Source organism: Ursus arctos, unplaced genomic scaffold (assembly GCF_023065955.2).
Source record: "Ursus arctos isolate Adak ecotype North America unplaced genomic scaffold, UrsArc2.0 scaffold_1, whole genome shotgun sequence".
NCBI lineage: Eukaryota > Metazoa > Chordata > Mammalia > Carnivora > Ursidae > Ursus > Ursus arctos.
The window spans coordinates 60278883-60296618 of record NW_026622763.1 but is presented as its reverse complement, the minus strand read 5'-3'; the positions used below and the strand labels follow the sequence as shown (position 1 = coordinate 60296618).

The window sequence follows — 17736 nt, the reverse complement described above, 5'->3', positions numbered from 1 at the left end:
ATTAATCTTCCCACAATCCCATGCAGCTGGCAGGGTCACCATTACTTTCTGCACTGTACTAATGAGAGAACCAAAGCTCTTAGAAGTAAACAGGTTTGCCAATGGTCACAGACGTAGGCTTTGGCAAAGCAAGGGACAGAAACTAAGGTGTGACTTCTCTTCTCTCTCTTAATGCTCTTCTCTCTATAACTGCCATCCTCTCAGGATGGTTTTTAATGACCTCTGAAAGATTAAGATGACAATGTGTAAAACATTCTGACAGTTGGAATTATAGATCGTAGAAAAACAATGCCAAACATTTATTACTAAAAGCCTCTTATTGCAGCCTGCTATGTGCCAAGAACTCTTCTAAACATTTTAATGCACCATTTCATTTAACCATCACAGGAATCCCATGAGCTAGAAACATTATTATTATCATTTTACGTACCTCATACATATGAGGAAATGCATTGACAGAAAAGTTACATAGTTTACCCAAGCATCTCACCTGCATGCCTTCCGTAACATCTGACTTTGGCGACTTTGGAGACTTCCTGGAAGTGTTTATGAAAGCTCACGAGCTGTCAGGGTTGTCAGACCCAGTGGTGTGTGGATTGTGTTTGCATCACTTCCAACTCTGCCTTCAGTGATGCCACATTGGTAGCTTGAAATTGGCTACAGTGGGAGTATTTATTTACACCATGGAAACTGGAAAATGCAACAAATCGGGATTTGTTTTTTTTCTGGAGAGTCTGTGGTTAAACATTTACCATCATGCCACTGGTTAGACCTAAGATTATCTCTTATGTATCTTCCAAGGCTGTGGCTTTATGATCAAAATATCAGCTAGAAATTTTAGAGCAATAATCCTTGACGTGATTTGATTTCCAATGGACTTAGTAAGACACAGCAGTAAACTGAGAGTGTTTTTGTTGAGATGCATATACAATTATTAGAGTTTGCCTTTTGGAATATTAGTACAACAGATGATTTAGGAAGAGAGATGAAGAAGCATTTAGTTGCTTTTAAACTTTAAATAAAAAACCTGATTTTTGCGATTTTTTTTAATGGAAAATTCTCTTTCTAGAAAAAAATGGTTTGGTGAGTATTCCAGTGAGGCATTTTTTTAAAAATTTGGGCCAGACTGCAAAAAATGGTCAACACATAATAAAGCAGGAAAAAAAATGTATTAATTGGTTTAAAACCCATACACACACACACCCTTTCCAGCTAAGCTTTAGTGACTGCAGAGTTTCAGTTAAGAAAACAAATCAAAACAAAACAAAACAAAAATCTCTCTTGAAGGATGATTTAAGTGAGAAAAATAAAAATGGAGTTTCTGACAAAATTTGATTTCTGACCTTCTTGAAGGATTATAGCTTAATTTCCTAATGAATACAACTGTTTGTTGGTTTTTTAACAAGACATTTTTAAATGTAAATGTCAATATTTTATGAGTCCTGCTTTTGAAAGTGTCCCTAGAGGATACTGTTTTTCAAAGCTGCACAGTTGTGAGTCAGAAACATGTGGCCTTAAGAGAAAAAAAATCTGTCTGATTGTCCTTATTTAGATTGGGATATTGCCAGGCAAAGTAGCATCCTCGACCTCGTGAATTGTTATTCATGAGGGGAGGCAGCTGACTGGGAGGTACCCTTTCAGAGATGGATATTATGTTTACTAATACCACCTAATATCACAATTTATATCTTCATCTTGTTAATGTGAACCAATCAAAGTCTTAGGAATACCATAGTTAGAGCACAGACTCTTGATTCAGAAAGAATGGTTTTTCAAAGTTCTCCACTCAATGCTTCCTTTCTTTAAGCAAATTACTTAACTTCTCTATTTCCTAGCTTTATCAACTGTAAAATAAGAATAATGACAATGCTGGCCTAATTGGCTTGATCTGAGGATTAAATGACAAAGTAAAAGTTAAATAATAACCACTACTTTTGTCTTACTAATAAAAATGCAGATGCCTCTAGGATAAATATCATATTAAAATATATAACTTATACTTCCAAGTGAATCAAATAATTTCCTGAATGAAGTTTTTGATCCTGAAAAAAAAAAAAGAAGACTGGTGGGCTATAGTTACCTGGAATTGAAAGCAAAGTCCAAACTGATGGAAAGGAATCTTAATAGTATACACATTTTGATAAACATTCTCAGTTGACTTCTGTGTCTTACTGAGTCTAAGGGTCCTTCATTTTGTGATAGACTAATTTGAGCAAGAATGCAGTTATGTCGGTCAGGATTTTCAGAAGTTGTTCTGGTAGAAATTGAGTAAAGTTTGGAGCACCTTAGAGTCTAAACCCCTTGAAATCATCGAGTACAGGGACTTACCAACAAATATTCACTCATGAAAAAAATCGTTACTGAGTACCTGAAGTGAATATCAGGCACACTGGTGAGCAGAATCAGGAGTACAGTTGTGCACACAGCTGGTGTCCAAAACAGGCTCAAGAGCTGTGAGGACAAACCTAGGCACAAGGATAAATGCTGCAATCAAGAAACAGGGAGGTTTTGAGTTAGAGAGAGAAACCCAAGCACACTGACAGATTACAGGAGGAAACACTAAAGAGCTGCACTCAGTCATAATCAGAGGGAGTAAGAGGGAGTAAGGATTGTACAGAGTTAAGATTCTAAACTAGATAGGATTGGACTTGGAGGTATTCCTTGAAGTTAATGAGTTTTGTTCTCTGGCAAAGCTCCCCATGCTCATTCTTAAATGCATGGCTTCTAACAAAGGACTTAATTTTTTTTTTAAGTGTCTGGAACATGCTAGATATATGAGCATTAGAGTTCAGGAATAACAGTGTCAGAGATGTGAAATTTGGGGATTGTAACACAGGGGTCTCAGATTTTTTTTATGCTTTATTTTTATTTCAATAATTGGAATTCCTTTGCTATTTCAATGTGTTCCTCATCCTAAAGTTTTTGAGAATGCTCAGTGAGTGTTTACTTATTTTAGCCATCTTCCCTGGCTGTTGCTTTCCTCTGCAGCCAGTTCTCTGGCTTCAAACTGCTGAATTGTTCCTCTGCAGGTCACCTATTTTCCCCTCAAACCCAGCAATCCAAAGGTGGGTACTATTTCCAAGCATGAGCTCAATACCTTCTTCCAGTTCCCCAAACTGATGCTAGACTCAGCTGTAACTCCTGTACGAACTTCCTGATGGATGCTCTCTGAACCCACAACACAACCCCTTCCGTAGAGGTCCCCTACCAGGTGTTTATCTGCATCCTCTAAAGTCTAAGCCCATCTTCCAGAAGCCAGCTTATCATCACCTATGAGAGTGCCTTTCAACATATTTTCCTATCCTGAGTTCAGGACCTCAAGCTCCAAGGCCAGGAGAAAGGAAGGGGGCTATCAAAATTAATGTCAAGTTGTGCATTCATTTCAAGGATCAACAACTATGTTCAAAGACTATGCAGTCTAAATCTATATTTAGGGGAAAAATGTCATTTTTTTTCTAAAGGACATTGAATCTGCAGGGATGCAGCTGTGTTCCCAATGAGGACAACTATGTACATTACTGTTCAGAGACGTTTCGACCTTGCAGGCACATTGTCTCAATCTTCTATACGCCAGAGTAGGGCCTTCACCTTACTTTTGTGTAGGCAATGGACCTATTAAAAAGATTTTTCATAGAACAGAAGAGCAGTCTTTCTCTGAAGATAAAATAAAGCCTCTGTAGGAAAAAAATATATATATTTTTTGATTTTCCAAATGTGTATTTTACTCACCTCTAACCATTAAGCTTTCAAACACTCTTGGAGTTCCATCTCAATATGGGTCACCATGCAACCCTACTAACCGAAGTCAGGGAACAGGATGAAATGTCAGATAGAGATGCGGAGTGGTAAGGTAGTCAAGGACAGATATGGGAAAGACCAGCATTGAAAGTTAGGCATGGAGCTACCAGAGAGGAGACATAGAAAGACTAGACATAGAAGCAGGAGGCATATCTGAAGGAAGCACCAAAATTCAGGGGAGAGCTGGGTTACTGAAAAGGGTAAATCAAATGCCCTGGGGAGAACTACTGGATGCAGTTAGGAGATCCCTGGTGCCTCTGAGTGAAGTTTCAGTAGAAAAGCTGACCAGATTACACTCATCTGAAGAATTAATGTGGAACAGCTCAAGAAGAAATTGGATTATTTTTCAAGAATTTCCTAGTGTAGGAAAAAGCTGAAATAGAACAATATATTAGTAAAGACATTTACTTGTTTGTTTCATACTTTTTATAGAATAGAAGGCTTCCATTAGCCTGGAGACAAAGAGTAAAAAAGATATTTGGGTTAAAGAGAAATAATATTTATAGAAAGATTAGGTGAGGGGCGCCTGGGTGGCTCAGTTGTTAAGCGTCTGCCTTCAGCTCAGGGCGTGATCCCGGAGTCCTGGGATCGAGCCCCACATCAGGCTCCTCCGCTAGGAGCCTGCTTCTTCCTCTCCCACTCCCCCTGCTTGTGTTCCCTCTCTCGCTCACTGTCTCTATCTCTGTCAAATGAATAAATAAAATCTTAAAAAAAAAAAAAAGAAGGATTAGGTGAGAGGTTATCCTTAGGAAGGTACCTAGGAAAAGAGACAAATAGCCAAGCATAAGTGGAATATATAAAGATGGAGCTAACTAGTGCACAGCTAGCCCTTCAAATAAGCAAAATGTAAGTAGCATTGCAAAATCAGAAATGTTAGTTACTATTGATTCTTTTAAGGATTTTATTTATTTATTTGAGAGAGAGAGAGAGAGAGAGAGCACAAGCAGGGCAAGTGGCAGAGGGAGAGGGAGAAGCAGATTCCCCACTGAGCAGGGAGCCCAATGCAGGACTCAATCCCAGGACCCTGGGATCATGACCCCAGCTGAAGGCAGACACTTAACCAACTGAGCCACTGAGGCACCCAGTTACTATTTATTTTAAACTCAGTTGTTCAGTGTGGTTAAGAACACTACACTAATTATGGCCAATATAGACCATGGGCTATAAAACTATGGGTTCAATGTGACAGTAAAGAGTAATCCTTTTGTGATTAGTCACTACAACCTGCACATGATGACGGCACTGACTCATATGTACTCCGTGGACGTTTAGAGCCAGCACAGGCAAGAAGGGAGAAAGAAGAGCAGGACTAATGAACACCTTTCGTGACTATTTTAACTACAAGTGACAGGAAGCCCAACCAAACCACCTTCAAGAAACTCTCACTGCCAAAACATTGATGGCCAGTGCTGACTATAAACGTAGGTGACTCTGGGCAAAAATGATGTCCAGGGACCCACCTCTGTTTCACTCACTCTGTAATGGCCTCCTTTTGATCCTTTGGTAGCAAGATGATGATAGTATTTTCAAGAGTTATATTCTCACACCTTCAAATCCAGCAGGAATGAGAAAGGCTTTCCTTCCCAGAGGCTCCAACAAACATAACCTTTATGTTTCATTGATTCTAGTCAGGTAATATGTGTATCCTTCAAACAGTATGTGCAGGGGAGTTGGATATTTAAGTGCGGTGGTCAAACATCTCATGAGGCAGGTAAGAGATCAATTTTATTTAAATCACATGCCAAAGAATTGAGAATGGAGGAGCGTACTTTGCTAAATAACAACTTTGTCTTCTATAGAGTAAAAATTAACATGTTTAGGTTAGTACCACATACAGGGGACCTGGATCAGGATTTGTGTGGGATGTTAAGCAACTCCTATCCAGGCTTTGCTCCTACTAAGGATAAGCCTCCAAGCAAGAGTTTTTAATTTCATTTTTCCCTAGTCATTGATTTTTTTTATAATAATATTTTTATTATATTATGTTAGTTACCATACAGTACATCCCTGGTTTTTGTTTTGTTTGTTTGTTTTTTTCATAATAATATTTGTATTATATTATGTTATTCACCATACAGTACATCCCTGGTTTTTGATGTAAAGTTCCATGATTCATTAGTTGCGTATAACACCCAGTGCACCATGCAATACGTGCCCTCCTTACTACCCATCACCAGCCTATCCCATTCCCCCATCCCCCTCCCCTCTGAAGCCCTCAGTTTGTTTCTCAGAGTCCATAGTCTCTCATGCTTCATTCCCCCTGATTACTCACCCTTTCTTTATCCCTTTCTTCTCCTACTGATCTTCCTACTTATGTTCCATAGATGAGAGAAACCATATGATAATTGTCTTTCTCTGCTTGACTTATTTCACTTAGCAATATCTCCTCCAGTTTGGAAGATAAAGTCTCCAGCCCATTTCTGTTCTGGAATTCTGTGGTTTTATCCATGGTTGCAAAGTCCCTTGTGAAGACCTGCTCCTGCCTAACCCTCCCTCGTCACCAGCAGGGTGACAAGACGGAGCTGCTTATCCTTGGCTTAGTGAGGGAGCACTTATAGATATGGGCTCTTGTATATCTTAGATTGCTTTTATTTGGAGGAGTCCTAGACGAAATCAATCTGAAGAGTATGTGCTAAGACACTGTTGGAGCTCAGTGAATCACTAAAAAGCAAATTCTGATTTTTATGAACTCCATTTTTATGGTGTGAGTTGTAGGGAGGGGTGGTTGTTTGGAGTGCTGTGTTTGTAGGCTGTTCTCACCCTGTGGACGGAGTGTGAAAACCAGGCTTAGAAAAAGTGGCAGTACATTTCGGTTGATTTTCATATTTTCCGTCCATCTGTGGTATGTTACTTTCTACAAACTTTCAAAAACAGCCTCACTAGTGAAAAGGGAAAAAAAAAATCTGACCAGATCTTTTGACAGATGACTAACAAGAAAAAGCTCCATGCATTATATAAGATCTTACTGTTTGTGAAATTTGGAGTCAGAAAAATATAAATGAATATTTACTAGATTTGAAAGAGTATAAATATAGGAGCACCTGGGTGGCTCAGTTGGTTAAACATCTGCCTTCGGCTCAGGTCATGATCTCCGGGCCCTGGGATCAAGCCCCACATCAGGCTCCCTGCTCAGTGGGGAGTCTGCTTCTCCCTCTCCCTCCGCCCCTCCACTCTCACTTGTGCTCTTTCTCTCCCAAATAAATAAATAAATAAATAAATAAATAAATAAATAGATAAATAAATAAAATCTTTAAAAAAGAAGAAAAGTATGAATTTAAATATTATTCTTTCCTAATAATGATATTAATAACAATTAAGATTGACAATTTACTATACCCAAGGGAATGTATTATGCATCTTGCATATATAATTGTATATAATTCTCAAAAAGTCCTATGAATTAGATATTTATATTATTTCCACCATAAAGTTAAGAAATTTGAGGCATAAAGAAGCTAAATGGACTTGCTAAGGATTATATAATTATTAAGTGTCAGAGATGAGTTCAAACTTAAATACCAGCATTAACTCTTCTCTTCTCCCTTGCCAACAGAACACCCCCCCCCTTTTTTTTTTCAATTATTCACTCTCCTCTGCAAAGATGTGATTCAAAAAAGTGATTCAGGGAAGACCAATCCCAGGCCCAGGGTCACAGTGAGTGAAATCCTAATTGATTTAAACCAGTAATTAGCCTCCGATTCACTAACCGATTCACTAACCAATGAGTTTATATATGGATGCATGATGCAATTCTGGCCAATGGAATATAAAAGGAAGACTGATGAGGGTGTGCACAAAAGCTTTCCTCTCCATAAAATGGGAGTCCTGTGCATCTGGGTTTTGCCATATCTGAGTATGATGCATGAAACTGATACACTTGCCATAAGCATAAAGCTAAATCTAACACTAAAGGTGGCAGTATAGAAAGATGGAAGAAACCTGAGCCCTTGATGCTATTGACCTGCTGATTTTAAAAAGCCCTTCATGGAATCAACCTACCTTTAGTTTTCTTCTTAAGGAAAACAGTAAATCTCCCTCTTATTTAAGCCACTTGAGGTTAGGGCATGCTGTTGAGAGCATCCTAACAGCCACATAGGTCTGCCTTGTTTCAAAGCTCAAATTCTTAATCTCTAATCCATCTAGGGAGTCATCTTACCATAATAAGAAGTCCTAACACAAAAGTTGATTTCTAAGTTAGCTACTTAGAATTCACATTTTATTGTCCTGTAAAACAAGGTAATAGGTTGATTCAGTTTCCAAGGTAACCCACAAAACCTATTGATTCCATGATATAGCTAAACAACAATAGGTGGTCCTTGGGCAAGTATCAAGTACTAGAAAGTCAGATACTCAAGACTCTTCTCATTAAATACAGGGTATTTCCTCATTCTTTACCATATTTCATCAGCAACCCTACCTCCAAAGCATATCTTGCCTCTGTCTACTGATCCCTCACTTTTCTCTCATCTCCATCTCCGCCAGTCTGGTCTGAGTCACCATCATCTTTGAGGCTGTCTGTCTTGACACACCAACCAGCTCTGCACTGTGATCTTGCTGTCTTCCCATTCCACTCAAAAGTGGGGACTGAAGGTGGGGCATCCAGGTCTCTTCTGTTGCAGGGTCCTGGGAATTTATTTGGGGTGTGTTGTCTCTCTCCTTAGGGTTTTTCTTAGTTTGGAGAAGATCAGGCAGGATTCAGTGTCCTTTCTCGAGATCCCTTCTGTCTTCCTTTCCAACTCCTCTTGTTTAACCAAGGGGTGTCTGTGCACAGTCCTAGGAATGGAAACTCTGCTCTGACTCTTGTATTCTTCCGTTGTCTTTGCCTGGGCATTTTCTCCTTCCACAGGACCTGGATTTTGAAAAGCGAAGTCCAGGAACAGGTGTTTTCTCCCTTTAGGTAATTGTGTTTCACGTATAACTTGAGTCAGTGAATGAAATCATGGCTGACTATATGGACAAAGGGCCACAGGGTAACAGCAAATATTTTTAAAAATATTTTGGGATATCATCTTTTCACACATGACGCAGGGCCTGACTGAAAATGTTAACATATATAACACATACGTCAAAACAAACAAAAAATGACTTTAACAACCACTAAGACTAGAGATTCTCTGCCTATGTTTTTATACATCTATTCATTTATTCAACAAGTATTTATAAAGGACAATCTATATACAATGATAATTATTTTGCTATTCTGTTTGGCTGTTGTTCATACCCTCTTGTCATTCTTGTCATATTTTGGCCTCACAGGTTTAGGAAGAAATATATTCTTTGTCTTCCCTCACACTCCTGTCCTCCAGATATGTTGCTGCTCTTCTAAGTATCCATGTTCCACCCCTACTTAGCTGAGAAACCCACTTTTCTATTTTGCAATTAAGTCATATACAGATAACTCTCATTTGTAACATCAATATAAAATATTCATTAATTAAGATACCTTTATGGAGATTCTCCTCCCAGTATCTCCCTGACAGTTCACCAACACTCTTCATCTCTGACAGTGAAATAATGGGCCTATGGAAATAAGCAGTGCTGCTAAGCCCATGTAACGGAATACAATTGAATTTTGTTTTCTTGGCAGAGATATTCGGTTAATTGGCAAGCCAGGAATGGATGAGAGCAGTTCTCAAACTTCAGCATTCATGAGAGTCACCTGGAGGGCTTGTTAAAGCAGAGTGATGGGCTCCACCCCCCAAAGTTTCTCATTTAATAGGTCTGGCGCAGAGCCTTGAAGTTCCCATTTGCTGCCGATTCTGCTGGGCTAGGAACCACACTTTGAGAACTCCTGCACTAGAGGATGTCGCAACGAGGCTACAAAAAAGGGAGATAGAATGTTAGAAATGTAATGGTTTGAATTCTAAGGTCTTATTAATGAGTGTAGACCAAATATTATCCCACATGGTGTATGAGAGAATCTTATGCTGAAATGCCTCCTTCAACCAGGAAGTACCATCCTCAAACAGGAGCAGTAAGAGGTGCTGGACTAGAGATGAGCAGTGCCTCAGAGCAAGAAGACTTGGGCACAGGGGAGGCAGGCCTGTCCTTTGATTTGCGGTGTGGTCACTTCTCCCAGATCTGTGAAACTATAGGCCATTAGGCTTCATTTCTGGCCTGCAGGCCACCCTTTTCCTCCACCCTAGCATTCTTAGTAATCCCAAGAAAGATGCACGGTTAGATGAAGAACAGAATACCCTTCTCTTATGTCTCACTTCTCTGATTAGAAAAGGTAACATACCTAGTCCCTGGAAAATGGGGCAGGAAGCCCAATACTGGGTAGATACTGTTGTGTTGTGATAAAATGTTCATAACATAAAAGCTACCATTTTAACGGTACAATTCAGTGGAATTAAGTACATTTACAATGTTGCATTACCATCTCCACTCTCTACTTCCAGAACTAATGGATGATGAAAATCATCATCCCAAAATTAACTCTGTACCCATTAGACAATAACTCCCATTCTCTTCCTCATCTGAGCCCCTAAAAACCTCTGTTCTATTTTTTGTCTTTACAAATTTGCCTATTTTACTAGGTAAATTTTTTAAGTAGGTAAAAGTTATTTTTGGAGATTCCTCCCACTACTTCTTTATGATCCTTAGACTCTTTACATCATTCTTTGGCTCTCCAACGTCACTTTGACCAACTTCCTCCCATAAGATGTCTCAAACACTTCCATCCCTATGAGAGGACACCCTCCTTTTCCTTCATGTCAGAAATAGAAATCTGCTGAGACTAACTCATGCAGATGTGTAAGTAACTGGGCTTCTTTGAGGATTTTCTTTGTGACAGACACTTTTCTAAGTGCTTTCTGTGTATTTAGCCATTCCATCCTCACAGCCCCACCACTAGGGATACAATTATCATTTCTCTTTCATTGACACAGAAACTGAGACTCAGGTAGGATGAAGCACATTCCCCAAGACCACACGGCAAAATGGCGATGAAGCCAGAAGTTTGACTCCAGAGGCAGTTCTCCTAACCACACAGGATGCTTATTAATCAAAAAATTTGGTAATTAATGGAATGTGAAGCTTTGTGCCTAATGGCATGTTTTCAAAGATATTTTTGAGCTAAGAGCACTTTCTGGTGGGAAGCCAAGACTCATCAAGCAGGCCTAGGGCAGTTTTCTGCTTCATCCATTCCCTCCATTTCCATCTCCCAACTGACTCCAGAAATACAAGCCTAATCCCAACTGTCCGAGGAACTTGACTCCTTCTCAGACTCCTCCTGCAACATTACCCTGGCTTCTTCTGTCTGTCCTACGGGACGGAACCTCCTCTGCCCAGCCGTCTGCTTCCTTGGGTGGGTACGGAGGAGGCATAGAGCCCTCCTTAGCCCCTAACTTGAAGAAAACAGCATCTAACTTTAGCGTTCTCCTTAGGTGGTCTTGTTTTAGCCAAGATTTGCCTCTTGAGAATTAAGCTAAGGTCAGCATAACTAACTTGTCTCCCCAAACTTCTCCCCAGCAAATGTGCAGTCTTAATAGTCATTCAAATGTAATTGTCATTTTTCACAGTTCAAAAAAAGAAGAAAAAAAGACTAATAAAACCAAAAGAACAAAGTTATCACATAGAAAAAAGAAAGAAAACTGCTTACAACAACAACAACAATAATAATAACAAAAACTGTTGAAATTAATTTGTGAGCCTGACATCTTAAATCCTTTTTGGAGCAAGACAAGGAATAAATAAATAAACAAACAAATAAATAAATGTGCTTGGGTGGTAGGCTGAAAGAATTAATTCAAGTGTATTTCACACTTGGGAAGCAGGTTACGGATAAGTCAACATGGCATTTCGAAGGTATCATCTTTTCTCATCCTGACATTTAATTTATTGTACTTCAAAGTACCCTAAAATTCTACTACCATCCAGATATATTTCTCTATGAGAGAACGATTCAACGTACCAGTCTTGAAAAATATACTTGAGCTTCCTCCTCCAACCAAAGAGTCCCTGGTGGGCCAAATTCCCTTAAGATTTTTTTTTTAAGATCACTTATTTTTAACCTTGAATTTCAAGGTAGAAATGGGATAGAAAATAATGATTACTCAGTATTGCCTGAATGTGAAGGTAGTCTGGGTACTTAGTAAGAAAACATGCATTTGAGGTAAAGGATTAGGTGAGCAGTTAAAAACTCAAACTCTGAGATCAGACTGGGGTTCAAAAGTAGCATGGCCACTCCTGGTTTTGTGACTTGGAGCAAATCACTGAAGGTGCCTGTATCAGTAGAATAAGGGTACTGCTAATAATTGTATTTTCCTCATGGTAGTATTGTGAGGATTAAATAAGGTAAAGCACGGATCCTGGCCTGATTCATAATAAGTGAAAAAGTTAGCAGCATTAGCATCTCCATCTATCCTCAGATAACTGAGGTCTGAGTGAAGCTTTAGTATTGCTCTTAGGGTTTTGATTTGGTTTTGGTTTTGGTTTTTTTGGTGGGGGACTGCAGTCAGCTCAGAGCACAGACATGCGCAAATCGAAGAAATAACACTAATGGATTTGCCTATGTGGGAACCACTTACACCCCAAAAATATCCATACAACAAAACAATCAACTTCTCTTAATTCCCCTAGCCATCCTTGGAGGGCTCACTTGAAAGATTTCTACCACGTATGAGTTCAGTACCATCCTTAGCCCAGGGCCAGTATAACTGCTTCCCTGGATGCTGCCCCTCGTTTTAGAGTGCTCAATGATAGCTATTTTTGGTGTGCCCCTCTCCATGGGGTGATTAGTCTTCAAGCCAAGAACAACTTGAAACACATGCCCCTCTCCCTCATCTAGGTACTGGACTATAGAATTCCCTACCCTGCCCATTGTGTTCCTCTCCCATATTCTGGACACTGAGACCCCAGAATTGTCTGCCCAAAGGTCCCTTAGTCTATCTCCTAAGTCTTAATGGCTTCTTCCTTAGGTCTTTCCTCCTGAGGGGGCCGCAACACTATTGATGTATATACCTCTCCACCTCTAAAGAATGGTCAAGAAGCAGCTGCTTTCAAAGCTGGGCAGGTTGATGAGAGTGATGAGGGAAGCTGCAGTGTCCTCCTGCTTACACAGTAAGGCCTGGGCAGGAGGTTAGGTAGGTGCACAGGGACAGCCACGGCCAGCTGGCCCACTTGTCATGCAAGGAGCTGAGAATTCTCAAGTCAAACTCAACTCGCCAGGCTTTTATGAAACTTATTAAAAGGTAGGAGGATAGACCACGTTTAATAACTCATTCATTTCATATATAACTTTAAAATATTTAATTATATGGTATTTGGGAGAAATGTGCTCCTGCCCTGGGCCCAGCAAATATTAGGGGCAGAACTGAATGATTTAGTGGCTTATTGAAATGTGTCCTTTATAAGAAGAGTAAAGCAGGAAAAAGAAAATTTCAAACCTAAGAAGCCAGTTTCTAATTACGTCCAGCACTTGAATCTTAACACTCAGTAGGTGTAAATGTGGGCACCAATTGCCTGGAAATAACTGTGTGGGTACACTGGTGTAACCATTTTCCAAGAGTCCACTGTAGACAGAAATATTTTCACTGATATAATTGTAAAAGTCAAAATCTCATGACCTCTCCTTCCGTGGCCGCCTCCTTCTTTATTCCCTTCCTCTGAAAATTTTCTAGTTCAAAATATAAGCCCTTTGGGAGTTGTGTCATCTGATTTCAAGAGAAAATTTGGGGTATAAATAGCTTCCAAGGATCAGTTGAGCACTGATTGGACAGAGGGTCAGTTTTCACAGCTCCCCGGCCCCCCATCTATCCATAGCTCATGTTTAGGGACCCTTAACTTTCTGCTTTATTGACCTCTTAGGACTAAAAAGACAAAACAAAACAAAACAAAAAAACCTATATCAAACAGAGGAGACATTTATCAGAGGTCAACAGTGATAACATTTTACACATATACTCCTTATCATTTGTTTTCTGTAGAGTGCATTTTGAGAATTCCTAAGGAAACTACACCGATGACTATGCTTTTATGTTGTAAGATTCTTAAACACAAAGTCTTTATTTTTTAAGAGCGCTCATGATGTAAACAATTATGCTTACTCTGCCATATAACATTAGGATGAAGGGTAATTGAGCTCTTGGATATTTTGAAAGCAAAATTAATTACAGTACTCGGGATCCCATTTTATCAACCTACTTGCACAAATTTATTTCAAAAATGAAATGAGGGCACAATGTAGTCTTACATGGTTTCCCTGTGGCATAATCTTATGCAAATATTCAGATATTTTCACATGGCTCAAATAGATGTATAGGCACTGTTTATGGTAATTCTCTAGCAAAAGCCCAGGATTACTATTCCATATTATACTATAGTTCTGCTTCTGTTCTATCTAGCATGAGCCAATGAAACCTGAAGAGTCCTTGTGGTGCTCAGAGGCAGGAAGACAGAGTACAAGGCAGGTGCCAGGGAAAGGGAAAACAAAAAGGAGAAGAGAGAGATGGAGAGGAGTGGGGAGAAATATGTGCCATTAGGCATGTTGGTTTTTTAAAAATTTGTTTATATTTAGTTTTTATTCACATATCTTTCAAGTTTCTTTTCTCCAAACTGGAATAACTATCTTAATGAATCTGCTACAACTTATATATAACTTCCTTAGGAACATCTTACTATACTTGAGAAATGAGTATGAAAGAGTTAGTATTTAACAGAAATACTGACTTCCTGGGCTAAAGGCATGCGAACAGTGTATACAATTTTAAAAATTTCTTTTTACTGTACCTATAATTCAAAATGCCATAAAAAATGTTTAATGTCTTTTCTACAGCAAATATACTTGTTACCGCATTAATTTGCTTCAAAAATTGTAAAGGGTTGATTCAAATGTAAATTATCCTAAAGGCAACGAAGGTGATGACTGACAATAATGAATTCACTCCCAGGATGCTGCTGCTGATTAGCAATCAAATACTATAGGAATCTAAAGACTAAAATTTCTTCTACCATCTCCATCCTCACTCTACTCCTCAAAAGTAATCATTGTAATAGTTTAGTGTAAATATCTCTGGATGTTTTCTAGACATTCAGTAGATACTTGTTCATCTCCTGCTCTGTGCCATGAACTGTTATAGGTGCTGGTGATACAATAATGCTCAAAAACAGACCAACTCTCTGCTCTCAAGGTCTTTACAGTTTAGTGGATGAAACATAAAATGAATAAACAAACCAGTAAACATACAACATGATATCAAGTAATGGTAAGTGCTAAGAAGTTGATAGTAGAACAAACAGAATAGAGGTGATTATTAGTTTAGTGGGGGGGGGGGGTCAGGGAAGCCCTCTTTACCTGAATACAGTGAGAAAATGATCCCCTCAAATATGGTAAGAGAGTCTAAGCAAAGCAAACAGCAAGTGCAAAGACGATGAAGCAGAAGCAAGCCTGGCAGGGTTGAGCACAGCAAGGAGGTCAGTGTTGCTAGAACAAAATGCATTGTGGGAAACTAGTTAAGAGATAAAGGTAGAGACAGCATTTGTGATGAGCTAAGTAGGACTTTATGGATTAGGCATTGATGAAGTCTGACTTATACTTTAAAAAAGGCATTCTGGCTGCAGAAGAAAAAGACTGAGGTGGGTCAGGACAAGAACTGAGAGACCAGTAGGAGGCTGCTGCAGTAGGCCAGGAGAGAGATGATGGTGGCTTGGCCTCTTTCCCATTCATTGCTGGTACAAATGCAGAATGGTACAGCCACCTTGGGAGAGAGTTTGGAAGTTTCTTTAAAAAGCGAACCACACTCTTACCATATAAACAATCCAACTATCGTGGTCCTTGGTATTTACTGAAATGAACTGGAAAAGTCTGCATACAACTACTTGTAATAGCTTTTTTGTAATTGTCAGAACTTGGAAGCAACCAAGATGACCATGGTTGAATGTATAAACAAACTAGTATATCCATAATCATAGATTATGATTCAGCAATTAAAAAAAGAGATATTAATACATGAAAAGACAGTTTGGTGTTTAGATCTATAATAGCTAAAAAGGCGTTTTAGTTCCTTGCAAATGATTTTTATATTTCAAAACCAGAAGTACAACTGATGTGCTCTATTAAGTGAATATTAATATAATGCTGAGTTGTGCCTTTGTCATCTATTGGATTTATAATCCATGCTGGTAGTTACAACATGGTGCTCACGAATGATAGAAATATTCTTTCTTAGCCTCTCTATCTCTCTCTCTCTATATATATCTCCTTAGCCTCTTAGCCTATATATGTTTATATATATCTCCTTAGCCTTTATATTATTAGAGAAAATGAAAGAAAGATTGAAATTAATTTTAAGGAATTGGTTCATGTGATGTTGAGGGCTGGTAAGGTGAAAATTTTCAGAAGAGGCTGACCTGTCTAGAAATTCTGACAGGTGTAAATGTTAACAATCTTTAGTCTGAAAGCAGTCTGAAGGCAGAATTCCTTCCTCTTAAGGGAATCTCTGCTTTCCCTCTTAAGGCCTTTAATTAATTGGATGAAGCCCACTCATATTATGGAAGGTAATCTGCTTTACTCAAAGTCTACTGATTTAAATGTCAATCATAATAATCACATTTAAAAAACACCTTGACAGCAACATATAGACTGATGTTTGACCAAATAATGGGCACCATACCCTAACCATGGTTAACATATAAAATTAACCATTGAAGAGGTATTTGTTGCTTTTTCAAAATTTACTTTTAGTTATAGGATAGTATATCTCATGCTTTCCTCTTTACATACTCCTCCTTTATTCCTGTATCCACAAATGAATTCACATTACTCTTTCTCCAAGATTATATGTTCGTTCCTTCTTAATAAATGACATCATGCATCATGATTAAGAATTACCATATTACCAGACTCCTAAGTCTCATATCCGTATTTGACATCTCATTTCCATATGTTGATTTTGTTGATTATCTGTCTTGGATAATTTATGAGTTTAGAACAAATAGCCTTAAAGTCATCAACATCAAATTTTCAAAGAATCAATTGACCACCATTACAATGTGTCTGTCATTCTACTTCAAGTAGCTGATAAAACAAGGCAGCAGGAGAATTCTTGGAGCTCGGTGACATCACAGAATTACACCACAATTATTCCCATTCCACCTGTCCTGTTCTGTGGTTTTATTTGATCACTGGATAAGAAATAATAGAAATGGCATAAGCCCTAAATTTTCAGACCATGTAATGTAGTGTCTTGCTGCAATGGGCTAAACGATCCAATTTAAAATGGACAAAATGCTAAAAAAAAATGTTTTGCCTTGACTTACAATGTCAGTGTATTAAGGGTAAATCAAAACCACCCAAAATTAAGTTCCAAAAGAAAGTTAAAAAAGATACAAAGTAAGTATTAATCAGTATTAACTTCCAATTACGTAAGGCTCTTTTATCTTCATGTGTGTACATGTAGTTTTGTAACTCCAGCACTGAAGTTGTATATATTTTGTCATAAGGCATTTCATAAATGCATTTGTGTTTATTTAATACCATGAAAAGTAAATACTGACAAATCACTGTGCTCTGAATGTTTCTAGAAAAGAGCAGCACATAGAGGTCATCATATAACCTTTTGAGACTCTTTTTGGTAGCATTGGGTGCTGTGGGTGGGCTTTCTACCTTTTTTGCCCTTTCCTTGGTCCCTGCCCTCTCAAGATGGTGTGACTTGTTCTGGAGGCTTTAACACATGCTGTCATTCTGGCTTCCTTCCATCAGCTTATGATCCTTGGGCTTCACTCCGTACAAAGAGAATCGCCTAAGCGAATGGAACCCCAAAGCCAAAATTAAGCGTGCTAAAAATAGCTCTGAGCTATTAAATTGGTGCACTGACACGGAAATAACAAAGTCAAGTGACAGACAGATGTGGCCTGTGTTCTTCCCGGAGGCAAAGCTCAGTCGCTCTGTAGTGTGTTATTTGTCATTTGTGGGGAGCCTTTCACACTGTCTTCCCA

At 38.7% G+C, this 17736-nt stretch overlaps 1 protein-coding gene across 8 annotated transcripts in view; it reads left to right on the top strand.

Moving 5' to 3' along the window:
- The window catches only part of PDE1A (phosphodiesterase 1A), a 284858-nt gene that overhangs the window by 154393 nt on the left and 112729 nt on the right, over positions 1-17736 (top strand). The gene's annotated exons all lie outside the window — the stretch shown is intronic.